Raw genomic sequence first — 22189 nt, forward strand, 5'->3', positions numbered from 1 at the left:
GTCACTATGCCTAGATCTGTCTTAATATTTAAACATACCTTATAGGTTCAGTTTTAGAAGTTTGATCCCAGATGGCAGCGCAACTTTGAGACATTGTGAAGTGTTTCGTGGGTAAGGCAATAGATTCCTTGGACCCATCTCTTGAATGTTATGCCTGTCCCCTTCTTGTTCTTTGATTTATTTCTCATCCTCTGTGATATGAGCAGCCACTGATATGTGCTTCTACATCATGAACTGTTTCATCCTACCTTCCCCACCTCAACACAATGAAATTCTCAGTAACCCTGGGCCAGAATAAACCTTACCTCCTGTAATAATATTATGGTCAAATAGCATGGTCAATAAAATGCAAAAGTAATACTCTGTGTGTCCATCTGTGCATCCATCTAAAGGGATAATATAAAATCAAACAATAATTAAAGCAGAATTGACTGGTAATATATCTTAGTGGTTGATTATTTGTATATACAGCATGCATTAGGTCATGAATTTAATACCAGCACCATAAAATAGCCAAAAAACTAACCAATAAAGCAGGCACTCAAACACCCAACTAATCAACCAATAAGCAAAACAAGGAAAGCCCCCAAACAATAAAACTTTGCAAATGAAAATGTCTGCTCTCTTTCACTCCTTTCTTACCCCCACACTGGTTGTTAACGTGAATGTATTTAGTCTTATGTAAAACAAAAATTTCTTGAAAAGCAATCATATTCAAGTTAAAAAATATAGTAAGTATTTTTAAGTGAGTCTACAAGGCAGAAAAGCTTATTTTCTTTTATTTTATGCATTTATAATACATAACATACTTTGCAAATATCTGCATGAGGTTTAATAATTGTATAAGTGACTAGTATCCGATATGTTATGTTAAATAAGCAATGCCAGAATAGAGAGAAAGCCACATGCATGCAGTGCATTTAACTAATGTGGATTATAGTTAGCTAGGTAAATTAGTCTAGATGTTCAGGACCTTGGATAGCACACCGCTCGCAGATCTCCATCTTAGTGCATAGTCTGCAGTGACAGACAGGCAGACAAACTCCACGTGGGTTTCTTGGTGCACTGGTTGCCAAAGACAACTGTGAATGATTTCTATGAAAATTCAAGGAGCTCTTTATTCTTTTCTTTGTTCCCATTGGCTTTCTCTGGTTTTTTGATTCCGTGATCTGCATTCCCCACCGCCACCACAGACCCTTGTTTCTGTACCACTTTTGGTTCATTCGTTTTTCACTTCCATTTCAGACTGCGCATAAGCAAATCCCTCCACTCCAGCTGCTATCTCAACAGAGTGGGGATCTCAGTCTTCTTATATATCTGACTCCACACAGTATCTGTCCACTGGAAAACGTAACCCTGGAACTATACAGATGACAATGATGAATACACACATCTTTTTCAGTTGTCTCCAACACCCAAATGTGAGCTGATCAGATCACTACCTCTACACATTCTCTATCAGTCTAAAGATGTTCATCTTCAAGGAAACACTCTACAAAATTAAATGCTGAGCTTACAATTTCTAGATATCTCATGTATTGCCAATAAAATATTCTGGCAAGCACACTTAAAAAGATGAAAATATTGTTCATATAAAATAATGCTGGAAATGATATAATCTGATGATGTACTCTGAATATGAATAAAATAATCAGTCTTTTTAGTGTCTGGCTAAAAATAATTTCAACAGTAGACAGTACTCTAAACCACAGTTGATACTTTAAATGAGTGTTCCACAAAGCCTGTCACTCAGCCTTGCCTCCAGCTTCACCTCACTCATCCTATACCCATGTGCTTTTCCCAAGCAAACAGTGTTATCAATCTTATTCATATCTGTTATTGACAGAATTATGTCATCCTGATGTTCATAAGTGGTTCTTCTGATCCTTGATGTGATTGTAATGGTGATAGTTCCAGGAGGAACTTGAACTTTAAAGAGTCCACTAAAAGGAGAATGTGGTACAATAGTGTAGTTGGACTTTCTTTGGACCTCCAGCTCCAAAATAATGACATGGAGACTTCTTATTGATTATGAAAGCTTGACTTTAGCTTAGGGTTGTTCCAAACTAGCTCTTAAAACTTAAATTAACCTGTTTATATTGATCTAGATTCTGCCACATGGCTCATTACCTCTCCTCAATATTGTATGTTTGACTTGCTCCTTGTCTTGCCTTTGAATCTCACCCTTCTTCCCAAAGTTCCCATCTTTCTCTGGACGTCATGTCCATCCTCTTCTGCCTAACTATTGGCTATTCTACTCTTTATTAAATCAACCAGAAGGGGTCTTTAACACAGCGTGATCAAATATCCTGCAACACATTAGGACTCAGCCTTTGCAAGAAGAAGATGATATCTCAGGATGGGTGAGCATACACAGAGAAAAGTCTATGTAAGGATGCAGAGATAAGATAGTCACCTGCATCTGGAAGAGAAGAAACACACCATGAACCCGCACAGCTATTTGCTTTCTGTTGATGGCTATCTTCATATTATAGTGGCAGAGTTGAATAAACACTTTTGGGATCAACTTGCTGATAAAGCTTAAACTATTTTCTATCAAGTTCGCATGCATACGTGCATGCATGCATGTTGTGTGTGTGTTCTGTGGGCTTGTGCATGTCCGCATGTGGTTGCCTCAACATGTATGTATGTACAATGAAGACACATGTATAATGGAGATGCCAAAGGTCGATTGTCTTTTGAATTGCACTCCACTTATTTGTTTGTTTATTTACGTATTTATTGACATGATCTCTCACTGGTTCTGAAGCTACTTGTTTTAGTTGGACTGTCTGGCCAATGAGATTCAGTTCTTTTCTCCCTCTACCCATTATCCCAGTGATGGGTTTACAGGTGCTATTATATAAAGAGATGTCACCATGCTGTTGTGGAGTATTATTTTAATTGGACAAAGATGTATACATGTGTTTATGCTGTAGAATATTACGTTAGCTGTGTAAATGTGTGTTACATTTGTTTATGGTACATTTGTTTAACCATGTTGGGATGTGTGTTTCTTTATGTAAAGATGTATTGCATTTGTTTCACCGTGCCTGCGAAGACACCTGATTGATCTTAATAAAAAGCTGAACAGCCATTATCTGGGCAGGAGAGGGATAGATGGGGCTGCTAGGCAGAGAGAATAAATATGAAAAGAATGGAGGGAGAAGAAGAGAGAAGAGAACAAGAGGAAAGAGGAGGACATGCCTAGGGCAAGAAGCCAGGCAGCTGGCAGCCAAACAGAGATGAGAAGCAGGGAAAGTAAGATACACAGAAGAAAAGAAAATTAAAAATCCCTGAGATAAATTGTAAATAAAGAGAAGCAGGTACTTAAGTGAAAAGAAATAGCCAGTAATGAGCCTAAGCTATGCCAATTACTCATAACTAATAATAAGTCTCCATGTCATGATTTGAGAGCTGGTTTGTGGCCCCAAAGAAAAAAACCTGGCACACCATGCCCATCTTTTTCTAGTGATGGGGACTTGTACTCAGATCCTCATCCTTGCCTGGCAGGCATTTTGCCAACTATGCTATATTCCAGGCCCTGTTTATTAGGTCTTTACAGAAAAATAGTTCACTATAACTTAATTACTTCCTACAGTGATAAGAGGAGATGCATATACTTTCCTTAAGGAGAAGAATCAAATTATCATATATAGTTTTTATGATTATAACACTGTGTAGAAGAAAAACTTGAAGAGTTTTGAAAAATTGCAAAACCTGAGCATAGATAAAGGAAATGAGTTATCACCAGCTATGCCTAATGAAGCAATCAGTTCTCTGATTATTCTAATTACTTTTCTCAAGATCAATGGAGGGAGAAGTTTCTGATTAGCAGAGAGGAGAGGAAGAAGATACTTGCTTCTCTGCATGTGGGACCTCCATAGACCAGGGACACTGCTTCTTCATTCACTGTGACATCAGTGCTCACTGGGTCTAGAAGTCTTTCTGATTGACTGTGTGATGGGCAGCTGATGACTGTTAGCTGATTGGCTGACAATTTGAGCACAACTCCTGATTATCCACAAGAAACTGGAAAGAAGAGGACATTTCTTTTGAAGGAGAAGGAATAGAAAACTTGTCCCCTGGCTGCCAACTTTGCACCAGCCTGGCCCTCACTTTGGTAAGGTATCTGTAATTAATCTACAGGCTTGTATGGATTCTATTCATTCTCTGTGACTCTTCTTTGTACCAGTCATTACACTTTCTTATAATCTATAGCTTGCAATTTTTGCTTCCTATATTAATGGCCTGGCTCCTCATGACCTTTATAAACTGCTAAATGCGGATTTGAATCACTTCTTCACAGTTTCTGCAAGGGTCTAGGAAACTACCTAACAGGGGTGGTAAATTGTTTTGAGTGAAAATTCAATCTTTTCCTAAAAGGGTGTAGGTTATCAAAAGCGTTCTTCTCTTATTTCAAGCAATTTAATCCCATTAGCTTTATGTCCTACATATATTAGTTTACTTATCCAAATCTACATTTCCTTGGAAAATGAAGGGATAGGGTACATTAATATCTTTACTAATATTGAGGAGGTACGTGTGCTTATGTGAGTGTGTCATGTGTGTGCTGGTGTTCATGCATATATGCATATGTGTAGTGGTCACAGGTGAGATCAAGTGTTCTTCAGTTCTGTTGTGGTTTAAAAGAAAATGGGCTCCAAAAGGAATGGCGCTATTAGGAGGTGTGATGTTGCTGGAGTAGGTGTAGCCTTGTTAGAGGAAGTGTGTCACTGTGGGAGTGAGTTTTGAGTTCTCCTATGCTCAAGCTATTCCCAGTGTCACAGACCACTTTCTGTTGCCTGCAAGATGTAGAACTCTCAACTCTTTTCAGCACCACGTCTGCCTATACACTTGATTCCCACCATGATGATAATGAACTAAACCTCTGAATTTGTATGTTGCTACCTCAGTTAAAATGTTTTTCTTTATAAGAGTTGCCATGGTCATGGTGTCTATTCACAGCAATGGACGAAGAGAGCGTCCATCCTGATTTTTTTGTTTTACTGAAAATAAATTGCTTTTTATACAATATATACTGATTGTAGTTCCCCTCACCCAATCCCCGGCAACTTCCTTCCCATCTAGATCCAACTTCTTTCTGTCTCTTATAGAAAATAAATAGGCTTCTAAGGGATAATAATAAAATAATATAAAACAAACACATCAGAATAGGAAAAAAATGAACAAAACAAACAGAAGGAAAAGAGCCCAATACAAGGCATAAGAAATGAAAATAGATACAGAGACTCACTTACTCAGGAATCCCATAAAAACACAGAGCCAAAAAACCATAGTACAAATGACCTGAAGGGAAAAATGAGAACAATAGGAATAAAAATAACTAAAAAAATTTAAAAAGAGAGAGGAAAGAAAAAGTGCAAACTCAACATTATGAGACAAGGAACCTCCAGAGGTGCTAGTTAGTTCTTTTGTTGTTGCTGTCATCTGAAATACTCCCTGAAAGAAAACTAAGTTTTCCTTTGTATGTGGTTATCAGTTGAAGCTACCTTGGGTTAGGGATGGGAGTATGCACCTACTTTTCATCTCAGCTCTAGTACCCCATCTGGTGCAGGCCCTGTGTGTGCTGCCTCCGTCTCTGTGAGTTCACATATGCATTGGTCCTGCTGTGTCTAGAAGGACTGTTTGTCCCTGGAAACCTCATCCCCTTTGGCTTTTTATGTTCTTTCTGTCTCTTCTTCTGCTGGGTTTCCTGATCTCTGAGGGGAGGAATTTGACAGAAACATTCCATTTAGCACTGGGTGTTCCAGTTTTTGCTCCCTACATAATTCTAGCTGTGGGTTTATGTATTTGTTCCCATCAACAACAGGGGGAAACTGCTCTGATAATGGGTGTGCAAGATATTGATCTATTAATATAGCAGAATGTCATTAAGAGGTTTTATTTATATGTTCCTTTAGTAGAACAATAGAATTCGGGTTTCCCCTAGGTTCCTGGACAATCTAGTCTCAGGTTCTTGGTCACCTAGGCAGTACTGAGTATGGGTTCCATCTTGTGGAGTGGACCTTAAGTCAAATCTATATACTGATTGGTTGATCCCACAAGCTTTGTGCAACCATTGTATAAGCATATCTTATAGGCAGGGCACTGTTGTAGAGCGAAGGGTTTGTAGCTGAGCTGGTGTTTATGTTTCTCTTTTGGAAGCAGGCAGAATGCATTCCAGTGCCAAGAACACTTGTCAGTAAGGGTGAAGGGGGTAAACACCAGCTCAGCTTCTCCATATTCGATGCATTGCATAGGTATTGTTTTCATCCATAGGGCCTTGCTGTCAGTTTGTGTAGAGCAATTTATAGTCTTGGTAACAGAATGAGTGTGGGAGTTTCCATGGCACCCCTTTGGCTAACAGTTCAATTGGATATAACAAATTCCTGGTACTGGAAGCTTTATTAGGTGACTATATATGTCCAGTTGGGGTTCTGTCTTCTCCATTATTTGGCAATTTCATTTAGAACTCCTATATGGAAACATTTACTGTATTAGGTTTCCATACTGCCTACCCCTCAAATGGTCCTGAATTTTAGTTGTCTCTTTTCATAATCTCTTCTTCATCCTCTTTATTCTCTCTGCCTGATCCTTCCATTAGGGTCCCCCCAAACTCATCTATTGATGATTATCTATTATACTTTCCTTTTCTAGGGAGATCTATTTACCCCCACCCCATTCCCTTACTTTATACCTAATCTCTGCGGGTCTATGGATATTAGCATGCTTATCATTGATTTAATTCCATCTCCTTTTTTTTTTGAGCGAGAGTCTCTCATGGTACTTGGAGCTCACTGAATTTGCTAGACTGGCTAGCGGTGAGCACAGAGGTGTTCTTGTCTTCGCTTCAGCAGTATTGAAACTGTAGGTGTTTACTGCTGTGGTTGCCTTTTATGTGGGCTTAGGGGAGCTGAAATCAGTCCTTAAGCTTACGTGGCAAATACATTACCAAGTCAACCATCTTTCTAACCCAATTTCCTTTTTTTAAAAAAAATATTTTCTAAAAATTTTATTTTCTGTGTATAAGTGTTTTGCCTGCTTTATGTATGTGCACTGTATGCATGCCTAGTACTTACAGAGACCAGAGGAAAGTATTGGAATTTTTAGAAATGAGTGGTAGATATGTAGATTGTGGTGAAGCACTATGAGTAACAGAACCTGACTCTTCTTCATGAGCGAATAAGTACTAAGCACTGAGTAATTTCTTCAGTCCATCAATTTATTTTCTTTAAGAAATATAATCATAACTACTTATTATGTAGATTAATTCATGGTTTTTAATTATATAAAAATGTGTATTAGGTTTGACTTAATATCATAAGTCAAAATCTCTTTTATAAATAAAAGGCATCAACTTTTAATGTCACAAATAACATCACAATTTGCAGGATGCAGTGTTATATCAGAATCCTCAACTATATTAGACGTTGATATGAAAGGATGGCTAGTCCAAAAGTAGCAGGGACCATACAAGGAGACACTGCTTCTAAAAATAAAGTCTTGGTTTAACATGCTCGTGATTTCTATAGTGTTCAGGTATCATTTTAGCAAATAGAATGCTATCTTCAAGTAAGCTTTATAAACAGAAATGTTTATATGATGTGGGATTCCTTTCTCTATAGGTGTTGCTTTTGTTGGTTAATTAATAAAGCTGCTTTGGCCTATGACAGAACAGAATATATCCAGGCTGAGAAAAAGATATACAGAGAGAGTAGGTAGAGTCAAAGTGATACCATGTAGCTGCCAAAGGAGAAGGACATACTGGAACCTTACTGGTAGGCTACAGCCTCAAGGCAATGCACAGATTAATAGAAATAGGTTTATTTAACATGTAAGAGTTAGCTAATAAGAATCCTGAGCTAGTAGGCCAACCAATTTTGTAATTAATAGAGTTTCAGTGTGATTATTCAGGTCTGGGTAGCCGGGAACAAATGAGCAGTCTTCGCTTACATTTACTAAGTTGTTATAAATATTTATAAAGTTGCAGAAGCCCAAAGAACCTCTGATTATCTTTTCAAACATCTCTGTACTGTGTCTTCAAAGAAGTTCTACTGATGAGCAACTTGGGCTCTGGCACATCTGCATGGCATTATTCAAGTTGACTAGATTATCTTGGTGTGGAGGTGCACCCCTTTAATCCTATCATTTGGAAGGCAGAGGTAGGTGGGTCTCAGAGTTTGAGGCCAGCCTGGATTACATAGTACCAGGCCAATCATGGTTACATCATGAGAACTTGTATCAAAGGAAAAATAATGAGTAGATTACCATGGTCTTCCGAATTTACTCTCTATGTACTGTAACAGAAAACAGCTTTGAGTGCTACCTCATCTGCTCTCCTGACTTCTTACATTCCCACTGCCATGGCAAAGGCTTGTGCTATTGTACTTTCTAGTATTAGAACTTCTTCCAGACATTTAATCCCTTAGATTCCATTTCATCTGTTTAGATAAGCTGAAAAATTGGGGGTCATTTACACTCTTTTCTTGCTTTTATCTTTTCCTAGAAACAAATCTTGTTTCCTGAATAATAATTTTCTTGATTTTTTTACTAAGGCTGTCCTATTTTACAGCATATTTATTGAAATATATTTCAATAATTTTTGTAATATTATACATATATGTATAAACATAAATATATATGTATAATATGTTACAAAATGTATATGTATAAAAATAAATATATGTAACATAAAACATATATGTATAATATATTACAAAAATGATTGAAAAATCTCATGGTTCATCTTTATTCTTTCTTTTTTGTTCTTGTACACACCATTGACAGAATTACCAATATAAAATCCAAATTTGATAATGTGTCTGGATAAAACTCATCAAAGGATTTCTGAAGTACATAAAATTGAGTCGATGCTCTTAACCGTGGCTTAACAGGGTTTATAAATATTGAATGGACAGCAATCCTCCTTACATCTAGAATGAGATCCAATCGCATGACTTTCATTTCTCTCTTTCTACTCAAGGAATTGTGAGTTCTGGGGTTGTTAGGAGATACTATTTTATTCATTACTTTATCCTATTGACATTCACTTAATCCTTTGTATCATCCAGTGCAGAAAGCTTGGGATACAGTGACTGAAGTCCCCTCAAGGAGGGTTGTGTGCGATCGCTGGATGAATAACACATGCTTCAGATCCAGTTAGTTCAAGCACCCATTTCTGAAAGCTACTATAACTCTTGTTGGCTGATAATTCTTAGATGGAATTTTCTGTGGGAATCATTCTGAGCAAAAAGGGCAGAACTTACTGCCATGGGCTTATGGCTTTGGGACATAAAGACTGATCTATCTTTCTCAATGTGAAGGGCCAGTCTTGCTCCAGATTCTTACAGGACTGATAGAATCTGGGTCTTACCTGCACTACGGCAAAAGTACTGCCTACCTTCTTCCTGCTTTTGATACTCTCCTCAGATGTGTTCCAAACAAGAATACTCTCACATCTTTAATCCAATCTCCCTCTGCACGTGTACCTGTGTTCTAAACCTCTGCAGCCTCAAGAGCAAAAGGTTAACCAGTAAGTATAAAGTACTTTCTAGAATACTGCCAGACTTAAACTTATTCCAAATTCTCTATGTATGATATAAAATGTTGTCAGAAGTAAAACATGGCAGTGAAGTATAAAGAAACTTTCCATGTACCCTTCAGCCCCTTTCAGAAATTTTATGAGCTTGCAGAGGGATCCATGTATGGTTTTAGACATTAGCTATTATCCTGCATATTGTGTTATGTTATTCATCTAAAAAGTTTGTAATTACTAATCATATTTTGTGATATTTAAATTAAGCTTTAAGCTTAATACACACCCATATTTATGTATCTGTCATAGCCTTTCAGTTGCTGCATGAGTATATTAGGGAGGATGATGCTTTTAATGAATGACGAACAGCACCTGTCTACATATATTTTCTTGCTTGCAAGGTATTTTTCTAGCTATGGGTTAGGGGAGATAGTAGTAAACAAAGAAGACAGCAACCTTTCTTCATTCTTTAAATCCCATATGAGCATGTTTAGCAGACTTTCCTGAGATATCTGGTGGGTATGATCACATCCAATCAGAACTTTCCTGTTTGAATACTTGAAAACCTCCAAAAGGTTATTAAATGAGAAGTAAAGATGAAGACTAGTTTCAGAAAAACAATAACAAATCAGGTGAAACTCTGGGCATCAAAACATGCAAAACATTCAAAGAATAGTGGAGGTTGCAAGGGAGGCAGCTCAGTCACTATAATAGAGCATTTGCTCTACAATCCTGAAATTCAAAGCTCAGATCCCAACATCTTATGTGAAAAATGTTCGGTGTGGATCTGCACAAGCCAGAATTTGGGGGTTGGAGATAAGCTTCCTGACTGCTCTCCTACTGGAAGAACCCAAGCTCTATGTTCAATGAGAGACTTTGTCTTAAAGCAACAAGGCAGAGAATGATAAAACGGGTCACCCAACACCCTTATCTACCGTCCTCATACAGGAATAGGTATTTTTGTCCACACACATTTACACTTATACACCATTTCTATCTACATACACCAATGCAGAAAACAGTAGTAGATCAAACATGCAGGCCCAATCAGGGGCAATCAGTACGGTGACTCTCAGGGTGATCTGCAGAACAAGTCTACAGTGAATGCCACCCCAATCTACATAGATATGGACAACTTAAAACTCCACATTTGTGACTGAGGAAACGAACCAGGTAGCAGATGCCAGAGATGTGTTTCTGGACACAGCCCAAGGTCTTGCCCAAATGATGATGCCCTTGGTTATCAGAAATTTCCTGCAGGGATGACCGATTATTGATTCCTATCCCGGGGCTGGTATTCATACAGTGGGATTTATCCAATTAGAAGAGATGTTTTACCACTTGCTTCTTAGTGGAAGTGATCAATGACACCTTTTTGGTCCTGGGAGGTATTTATGTCCAGTACAGTAGCCAGAGTCATTAGCGATTAGGAGGATTAGCTGAGATTTCCTCCTTGTGATCCAAGGAAATATCCTGGACAATTTCTAATACATTTTGCTGTTTTTGAATTAATTTCCTTCGCCAGAAGGTTGAGAAAGGAAGGGGGAAAGTGTGCTTCTATTTTACTTAAAAATGTATTTAATAAAAATAAATTTGGGAAGAAATCCACCAGGCATTTCAATGCAGGCCACACCACTTTCCTGGATTTATTGAGCTGTTTACATTTAAGACATCAGGGGATAGGGTTGATGTCAGTATTGGAGATTGACCTTCTTGTCTGTGGCTTGGAGCCTGTAGATACTATCTTCAATTAATTGCTGTAAGAGATATATCAAAATAATTTGATCAGCCACTCTGGGTCACATGAAATAGAATGACTGATGGAAGCTACTCATGCAAAATTTTGCTGGAAGCTATGTTAGTATGGAGATGAGTGGTACATGCTGGTGGGAGGCTGTTCTACAGGGACTGCTCCTGTGTGTTTTTCAGAGAGAGACACTGGCTATCTTCTATACAAAACTGAATTTTCAATGACTGTTGTGCAGTGTATACTGCAGAGGATGTGGACAGTACCTCCTACTAGAACAGAAGGTGGGCATACTTGCGATGCAGTACAACAGTACCCTGGCCCATTCTGCAGCAAAGGGCTCCCAGATCACAGTTCATTGTTAAAGCTGAGGTTCTTCAGAGAAAAGCTCAAAAGGGTAAAAGTTTTTAAAGATGTAAAAATGCCAGTTATAACCACATAAAAATGAAGAAAATAGAGTAAGTTTTAAAGTATGAAAATGCTATTAGGTATACACACAGTTCCTTTATGTAAAGCCCCTGACTCTATTATGTTTGGGGATTTATAATTGTTCAGATTGTCAAAGGGCTAAATGATGCATGGATCATGCATGGTTAAGCATCTCTGTGGTGTATGGATCAGCAATTTATAATTGAACATACTCATACTTCTGTAGCCATTTTACTTTTATGAATTGAGATAAAGATAGTAAATTAGTTTTAGAACATTTTCATTTCATTTTTGCTGGCATGTTAATTTTAGAGATACTTCAATATTCAAATTGTAGAAAAGGAAATTTAGACTCTAACATTATAAAGATCAGTCACATCAAACAAATAAATAAGGTAATAAAATACAATGTATAGGGTATTTAAAAAGTAACATATATGTTTACATGTATATAATATATACATAATGTAAATAAATAATAATGATAAACATAACATAACTATATTAAATCCCACACAAGATATATTTTATGTTTAAATATCATAATACTTTATTCATATAGTAGATCAGAAATTAAACTTTAAAAATTAAAATATTAAGAGTAACAGGGTGTGTTCTCTGATAACAATGCAATAAAGCTTGCAGTAAGTTGTAAACTACAAAATAAAAAGAACAGTGAGAATTTTTAAACTAAAATAGTAACACTAAACACCTCTTGAAACATAAAGAAAAGCGATAATGAAAATATTATTGGAATGTCTCCAATTAGAGTTCCTATAGCCTGAAGTAAGGACAAGAACATGACAGTAAGCAACAGAAGAACTCAGAGTCTGAGGAGAGAGAGAGAGAGAGAGAGAGAGAGAGAGAGAGAGAGAGAGAGAGAGAGAGGAGAGAGAGAGAGAGAGAGAGAGAGAGAGAGAGAATACAAATCAGTAGTCAGGGAATAAGACAAAGTAACCCAGAACTTCTCATTAGAAACAGTTCTTAGAATAGTAAAAATAAAGGCTGACCCAATTTAAAGATAATGAAACAAATAGTGGCAATAAGAAGAAATTAAAAATTGCAACAATACTTAATTAAAATAGTATGCTGCTAAAGTCTGTGTAAACTCCATGACTGAAACTGGACGAGATAGAGAAAACACACACTACTTGTTATATAAGAAAGAAAATTTTTTTCTCTTGTTTAAATAGAGGAGATCTCCTGAGAAAATGGGAGCATGGGGAAGGGGTAGAAAGGAAATTCTATTAAGCAGAAGGATCCCACTGGTTGGGGTGGGAAGCTGCTCAGGGACGTCCTGTAGGGAAGAAGCTGCTTGGGCTGTATGTGAGCAGCTTTGCAGCCTCCACTTGTGAATCATGGAATATAAGGCAAGACGGGAGAAGTGCAATACAGGTCCTTGGATAGACATTCCCCTCCACACACCCACACTGTTGAACAAGGAAAGCATGACAGGCTCTTTCTACACTCTCAAGATCAGTGGAGTACCCTCACTGTAGAGAGTGATTTCCAAAGCAAACACTAATAACCTGCAATAAATACAATGTGCAAACACGTGTTGCTTCAATGTGGGCAACTAATTGACTTCCTTCTGGGGGAGGGGTCGAAAGAGTAGGCACAGGGGAGTGAGTTTTGGATATAATCAAAAGACATTGCATATATGTGTGAAATTCTGAAAGAGTAAATCGGTTTTTCAAAATTAAAAATCAAATTTGTCAAGAACAATATTAAATATTCCCCTTCCAGCTTTTTTTCAGGACCATGGAATTGGTATTTTACTAGTAAAACTAATTATTCTCCAACAGTCTGGAAGTCTGGGAAAGTAACTTGGGTCTGTTATATAATTGCTAAAACTTGTTTAAGGGCTACTGTTGTAGGCCTTTTGTATAATGGAAGATGGGGAATCATAATTATATTTTAAAACAGCAATATTATCCCAAATCCCTCAGATTGTCATATGTGTGCCTCATGTGGGGTTAGTCTTACAAACTTCGGTGCATACTCTCAGATTTGGTGATCAATAAATTTTAGGAGAAAAGCGACATTACTGACAACTCAGGGTCTTCATTTATCAGATGATTGTAGAGTAGAGTAGGTATCAATTTTGATTCATTACTTTCAGACTGGCTGGAGTGGAATCAATTTGATTAACAGGCATGAATAAATCTTAATTTTGTTAAGATTTATACCTGTTCCATAATAAACACAGATAAATTATTTGGTAGCCAACAACCCGCATCGATTTGGATCCAGCAGAGTTAAATTCTGGCCTGAAATTAAATTTGTGGTGACATGCTGAATGTACCCCGAGACTCTAACGGTATAGGTCAGCTCCCAGCCAGCTGGGGCAGCATGGACAGGGAGAGAATTGTGGTGACAATCAATGGTTTGTTCGAGTAGATAATAATGGGCGTGCATTCATATAGAACTGGAAAAACAAGAATTTGTTTTATTTTTACAAAAATTTGCAGCCGTGGGGCTGCAGAGATGGCCAAGTAGTTAGAAGTAGTTTTTGTTCTTGCAGAGGACTTGGATTGGATTCCCGGCACCTACCTGGCAGTTCACAGCTGTCTGTAGCTCCAGTTTTAGTTTTTTTCTGTCCTTTATGGGTATTAGGCACACATGTGGGGAACATACATACATAAATATATACATACATATATACATACATACATGCAGGCAAAGTCCTTATGCATACGAAATAAAATTGAATCGCAGCTTTATGAAATGAACATGCTAAAGTATATTTAATTTATTAGACAACACTAGCCATTAGAACCCAGGTCATGGTTTACCATTCTTTTTCTGTACCTGGAACAAAACTGTAAAGAACTGTTACTAAGAAATTATCTGTGAGAGTGGACTGAGTGAACAGGGAAGAGATGGAGAAAGATTTTTTTTCTTTTTCTCTTTTTGCAGTTTATTGTTTGTATGTTTTATCATATTATGTGCATACAGCGTTCATTCTAATACTTGAAAGCAGACAACAGAAAAGAACAAAGCACACAAGTGCCTTGTCTTTAGAAGGAAGCTTTGTCATTAGCTTTGACATTTGTGAGGAAGATTCAGGAAGGTACCTCTTGCTTTAGGGAAGTCACTTTCTGACCTTGGTTCCTACAGTTTGTCCTTTCATACAGGATGTCATCTGTGGTCCTTCCTGCCTTTCCTACCACAAGTAACAGTGATTTTTGCCATTGTCAAATGTCTTTTCATGTTTTTATATGTTTTTTTCATTTCTCTTGTATCTTCCACTATACTTTTGGAATAGGGTAATGATATTAAGAAATCCAGGATTGTGAGACTTACCTTGGGCTCATTAGAAATGTCTCCAGCTTTCATCTCAGGCACACATGAGTTGGCATCAATGAAAAACTAGGATGTTTTGGGTAATGACACTTGGATAGCTACAGGATGCAATCTCCAGAGTGAAGGGTTCACGAGACCTTTGGCCTCCATCTATCAGCATATGTTACAAGACATTAACATAAAAGATCATATAGCAACAATTTAGAAATTAGATGGGCACGGTTCAGAAAAGCTGAATATAAAGTCAGCTGTTGACTTAATTTTCCTGCTTTTATTCTTTGAGATTCAATTGGGTTAGGTATTTGAGTTTAAAAAGGTGTTATGTTGTACCATTTATCATGGGCAACAGTTTTCATCTAGCAGAGCTAGGATATTTAAGAGTGTCTGACTCACTATCTTAAGTCCCACACAAAGAAACCCATTTCTGCAGGAATTAATATTTAATCTCTCAGAGACAGTTATAATTGTCTCTCAAGAAGTGTGGCTTCAGTTACTACATTGTCCCAAATATACCCAGCTCTGAGAGTCCCAGACTCTTCTCCAGCCTTGAACTTCACCTCAGCAGAACTCAGTCAACCTAGCTGCCAGAAGTCAGTTTTCCTACAGATTAGCCATCTCCAACTACTTCAAGAAAGTAACTATTAAGATTGAGGCAAGAGCCTGAAGCAACTAGACTTTCCTAAAGATTGGCTATTAAGAACGAAGTAGAGGATATCGTCGAGATAAGTGTGGATAATGTTTAAGATAAGGAACATCTCAGGGTTGCTGTTTCCTCCTCCAGTTTTCCGGTGAACGGTTTAGGCAGAGTGGAAACTAAGCATGTATGTGTATCAAGACCACAATACCACGAGCTGGGTGCGAGCTGATGTTTATAGATTACTAACTTACCTTTTTAGGTGATCTATTAAGATGTGGGAACTAGATGAAATACTCAGGACAGCACTGTGGTCATACAGCTTGCCTTGTGAATACCCTAGAGCAATTCAAGGGGTGACCCACCTCTCAAAAACCACACCTTCTTAAGAGTTGAGTTGCTTCTTAATACTAGTGATCAGTAATAATTGTTGAAGGTGATCTCTCAAAGTCTTCTGGCAGCCTATAGTAACCTCATACTGGTCCTGCAGGTAAAAAGGAATAACTTGTATTGAAAAAAGAAAATATAACAAGCATTTCAATTGCCCTTGGGTTTGGGAAGAGGTGGTATTTAAAGAAATCCTCTTATGCTTGTTATCTGAGTCTCTATGTCCTGGAATAGACTCAAAAGGGATTTTTTATAGCTTCAAGTTTGACTGAGTTGAACTGCACTCCAAGGCAGCCGCTCTCAATCCACAAGGTGTCGTCTGATGGTAAACACATTTGTTCACACACTCATGGTGTTGGCCATGTTATCATTCTAAAAGCTTTGCAGCTGCTTTGGCTTTAATCAGTTTCCAGGGTTTGGGAACGCAGAGATGGCTCAGTCAGGCAGTACGTGTTTGTTTCAAAAGCATGAGTAACTGGGTTCAAATCGTCAACACCCTCATGAGAAAGTGAGACACAGCAGTGGATGCTTATAACACAAGCACTGTGAGAGCCAAAGACAGAGGGACCAATGGGACTTTGGGTCACCACCCCAGCTCCGGGTTCAGTGAGAGATCATGTCTCTAGGCAACAAGATGGAGAGGAATAGAGTAGCATAAGCAGTGTCATTCCGGCCTCTCTCACGCAAGCAGGGGCTCACATTTGCACACATCCATGCGCATGGTCCACACATCCTCACTTATACACACGGCCATGCAAACACTAGGTTTTAGTTTGGAACTGTTCTCAGCTGACGATTATTCAAATGACTCGCAGACATCAATCCTTAAATTTCCACTTCAAGAGATGGAATGGGATCATGTACAGAACAAAAAGCCCAATTCAGAGAAATCCAGACTGTTTTCTTTCAGAGGCAGGACCTAGGTTTAAAGTTGATATGTATGTGTATACGTATATATCCATGTATGTGGCACAGAAAGGAGAATGAGAGGGGAGGAAGCAATCTTAAGAGATGGAGCAAGGTCAATACAGAACACACATGATGAAAAAGAAATTAGTTGGGAGGATAGCTCAGTGGGTAACTCATTTGTTTCTTAGCATGGAAGTTTAATCCTCAGAACCCATGTGAAAATTCTGGGTAGCAAATGTTTGTCATCTCAGCTCATGGTAGGCAGAGACTGGTGAGTACCTGGGGCTCACTGACACCTATCTAACCCAACTAGTGACCTCCTAGTCAAAGGAGGACCCTGTCTCAAAGGAGAAGGATTTATTTCTGAGGATGGCACTGGACATTGCCCTCTGCCTTTCATATGCACCTGCGCTTGCATGTTTGCGTCTGCACACAGGTACCTGCATGTGAATACCTTTGCACATACCCACTTAAAAAAAAAAGGAGCAGAGAATAACTAATCTAGAAGGAAGAAGGGACCCAACCAGTGGGATCCAAGGGACTTAGGGGGTGGATTAGGAGGAGGAAAATGGGGAAAGGAAGAAGTACAAAGGCACACGTATGGAAATGCCATTTGTATGCTAATCTAAAACATTTTTTTAAAAATGAGAAATAAAAACAATTCTATTTCAAGATTTCCCTTTTCTTTACTGGTGCTCTTATCAAGTGCGCTATTTTCAATTTCTGTGCTGAAATAATGGCCTTAGGACGTAAGGGCACATTTGTCCATTAGAAACACCGCCTACCTAGGAAAACAATTGCCGTGACTCTCAAAATAACAACAACAGTCCCCGTTCTGTCCCCCAAACAGGCTGGAGAATATAATTATACTCTTTCTAATTCTTAAAATGACTTTTAGAGAGGAAAGGTTCCCCCCCCTTTTAAAATGTGTGAAACAGGACTTAATAGCTTGGTTTGTAAGTGAGTGTGTTGGAGCTGAACATTAAGCGTGGGTGACTTGAATGCTGTGTCTCTTAAGCGTCACTGCACTTCTTATGCTGATATTAAGACTACAGATGTGGCAATATCCCAGAAACACTGTGAAGAATTTCGCCCATCTCTTTTTATCTTTCCTCATCCTCCTACCTAGTATCCATAAAAGAAAAAAACAATTAGTTTTTATGGGAAGTGTTAATCAGTGGTTGACACAGGATCCAGTTAAGTTGACCCATGTCATTGTTTAATTGCCGCGAGCATCGACTACGAAACTGCATATAGCCCATAAAACAGCACAACAGACTTTTAACCTGGTTAGTATCTACAACTTCAGACATGTTTCCATATGAGAAAAACAAAAGGTTTAGAACAGTTGTCTCATTCTTTTCCAGCTGTGTTCTGCAGCCACAGCTGGCCAGCTGTGAAACCCTGCCATTTTCACTGAATTCTGTTCCCTTGTAAGTTCAGTCCTGACATTATTTGATCAGATCGTGTGCCAGATCATTTGTATTCATTTCGCATTGTGCTTTTGCGGTGTCTCTTGATCACTTTCACATGCTAATACTGACTAACTCAACTGGGGTTTATTGAGGCAGCCGTTCAAAATTACCCACCTAATTTGTCCTGTGAAACATAAAAACAGACCTATTTCTTACATGTCTTTTTGAAGGATGGATAGTAACAGAAAATAAAAAGTTGTGTTTTTTTTGGTTAAGAAGCCCAGTGCCCATGATTTGAAAGAATGGATCTTGGGGAACTAATTTTGGCACACAGTGGTGGGCTCTCATGGGAATGCTGAATTACCTGACTTCTCTACACAAAAGCAATATAGTAGAAGAAACCGTGACTAGAATATAGCTGTTTAAGAAAGGTATGTGAGTTGATCAATTGATTGATGCTTAACAACCTACTACTGTAAATGCTACATTGCTTCAATTAGATTGGTAATATGAGATCATAAATTATTAATGATTCTATAAAGCTTAATGAATATAGATTTTTGTTCTTATTGAAATGCATCTTCCTAATTAATTTACTATACTATGTCTGGGTTTTCCTGAAAAGAACTAAAATATTATCCACATCTCTTTTGATCAATACTCAACATGGAATTTGAGTTGTGAAGACCTGTGCCATCGCTGTTGCCTGTAACATGAGTAGGGTCTCTTCTCTGAGGTCCTTTGTTTCCTTCTTTCCCACTGAGTTAGTTCAGATGGCTTCAGCCTACAGCTTGTTTAATGTTTTCTGACTTTCAGGAAGGGTCACCAAATCTCCCCAAAGTTAACTTTTCTCAGAAAATAAGTACAGTATTGCAAGAGCCCAAAGTCAAGACCTTCAAGCCAGATCACTGAGTTTGTATTTTGAATTTCTCATTCTCTGGCTGCGAGGCTTGGCTTAAATCTTCTTATTCAGCTGTCCTTTAGTGCCTATCAATTGGGGCTCATGGTGATAATTGTTTCACAGATTTTCTGTTAGGCTGCAATGATCTGATGAGTGGGAAGAACTTAGGACAGTTCTTGGTATAGCTTTAACGATCAGTGGACACGGTGACCAGCGGCTGTGACATTACCATGAGTATTATATTTATTATTTGTGTAGCTACATTTTTTAAAGATTTGTGCTCACTATTCAATATTTTTCTTGAGATTTCCAATCATAAATTAAAACATTTGTTTTTGAAGTCAGAAGGGAAGGGAAAAGAAAGGGGGGAGGGAGGAGAATAGAAGTATTTAAACTAAGAAACAAATATCAAATCACAAAATAAATGGGTTATCAAAGCAAAGAAAGTAGAGCTGAAAAATGAACTGGAGAAAGTCAGAATTTAGAGAAATCAGTAGCTTTGTCTTCTACAAGGTTAGTTACAGCAACACTGTAAGGCACTAACCCATGTTAGCACTCGGGTACAGAAGCAACCATCCGGTTTTTAACTGTGGTATTTATGTGGACAGGTCAGGTTTGTGTTCTCACAATGAGTGTGGTGGGATTCAATTACCATTCATAAAGGTAAGGTTGCAGGGTTTATTTGCCCATAAAGCATTGGCAGAAGGGAGGGTATATTTAAGAAGCCTAGAGGACAGCTTTATTGAATATGAAAAGCTAAAATGGCTCTTAGCTCAACTCTGGGTTTAGAGACAGTTCTTGCAGTCTCTGAGAATAACCATTGCGCACCCACAACATGAACCCAGAGTCAAAATGATCGAAGAAAAAGACTACATTCTTCAGAGCTGAGGAATTTTAAAAAGCCAATAGAAACATAAACTATACAGCAAAAGAAAAGAATGAAGGACACTAAGGCAAATAATAAAAGATAATAAAGATGAAATCAGTCCATAGGACAGATAAAGAGTATGAATAGGTATTTCTACCATTTGTTCCAGTGTGTATTTCTGGTTTATTTATCAAAAATCAAGTTTTGATATATGTATATTTATGTCTTGGTCTTCAATTTGATTCCACTGGTCAGTATCTTGTTTTTGTGTCAATACCATACTGTTTTATTGCTATATCTCTGTAGTACAACTTGAAATTAGGAATATTGATACCTCCAGCTGTTCTTTTATTCAGAATTGTTTTAGCTATGATTGTGTGTGTATGTGTGAGTGTGTGTGAGTATGTGTTTCAATATGAAGTCGAAAATTGTTCCTTTAGGATCTGTGAAGAATTATGTTGAAATTTTGATGGAAATTGCATTGAATCTGTAGATAGCTTTTTTGGGATGACCATTTTTACTCTATTAATCCTACTGATCCATTCGTATGGAAAATATTTCATTTTCTGATATTGTCATTAATTTCTTTCTTCAATGTTTTAACATTTTTACTACACAAGTATCCCAAGATATTTTATATTATTTGAGGTTATTGTGAAAGGTGTTGTTTCCCTTATTTCTTTCTCAGTCTATTCTGTTCTCAATATCAGATCAAACAAATTTTCCTGGGTGAATTCCCAAGTCTATCTTTTCAACTGCCTTCCTTTGACCTCACAGGTCTCAAGAGAGTGTCTGCCTTGCGAATTATTAAGACTTTGTGGTCAGTGCTGTAAGGATTTGTGGAATGACTATTGGCCTCGGAGAGAAAATACAGGTTCATACTAGTTAGGAAGTACAGGACTTAGATATTCACAACAACTCGGAAGATAGGCTGGCTATCAATTTTTTTAACCCAACAGTACCCTGTTTTATTGATGTTTTACCTGCTGGTGTGTCCGGGCACCTGCAGTGTGCATGGTGGGCAGGAAGGGGCATTGGATCTCCTAGAACTTGAGGTGATGCATGATCGTGAGCTCTCATGTGTGTACTGGGAATGGGACCTGGGTTTTCTAGAAAAATAGCTACTGATCCATATCTCCAGCCTCCTTGACTTCCACTGCCCTTTGTGTTCCAGGCATTCTTGTGATGACTGGAATGCGCTTGCCCACGAGGGAAGGAATTCATACCAGTGCCAGTTTTTCTCTGCTTGGAGAGGTGGTCTCCTTGCTGTCTGTAGATAGCTTCTTTATTCCAAGTGGTTAAAATCTATTTTATTTGCTGAATGCCAGAAGAAATATTTCATTCACATCTAAAACTTGCATAATGAGGCTATTAATTTTGTAACTTTTATTGGTTTGTAGGCCAAAAATATGCTACAGTAATATACCTCTCCTCATTTTTAAAGATTACAATCATGTGTAAGCCTATTTGTGAGTTTCCCTAGGAATTAAAAAAATACCTGATATACATTACGTTTATATGTTATTTAGCCTTTACAGGAAATAAAGAAATGAATTTATTTTCAGAGAGAATTCAGCTAACACACCAAAGTCTACTGAGGCCAATTATTCTAACTCTGTAGGGCAATAATATAATTCAATAAGATGTAGTTATTTGTATATATTTGCCATAGCTCTAAAAATTTCTACCAAATAGTCGTCTGCTCTTTTCTTCACATTTTTTCTATCCATTTAAATTGTCTCAGATCACATGTAAAATTAACGAGAGAACAAATGTTTCATGGCAAAACGGAGGGAGGAATATATATATATATATATATAGTGTGTATGTATATATATGAATATATTTCTAATCAATATATCTCATTCTCTCTATAGAGTTCCCTCTCCATATATAGCCCAGTCTCTCTCTTCCCTACACATTTGGGTTTATAATTACTTACCCCTTTCAAGGTCTACTTAACCAACCCATCATGGAAAAAGCACCGAGTCTTTATTTTGAAAGTGTGTTACTTATACTGTCATATGGGTTAGTACTCACATCTTCTGATTTATA

This window comes from Microtus pennsylvanicus, chromosome 7 (genome assembly GCF_037038515.1).
Source record: "Microtus pennsylvanicus isolate mMicPen1 chromosome 7, mMicPen1.hap1, whole genome shotgun sequence".
Taxonomy (NCBI): domain Eukaryota; kingdom Metazoa; phylum Chordata; class Mammalia; order Rodentia; family Cricetidae; genus Microtus; species Microtus pennsylvanicus.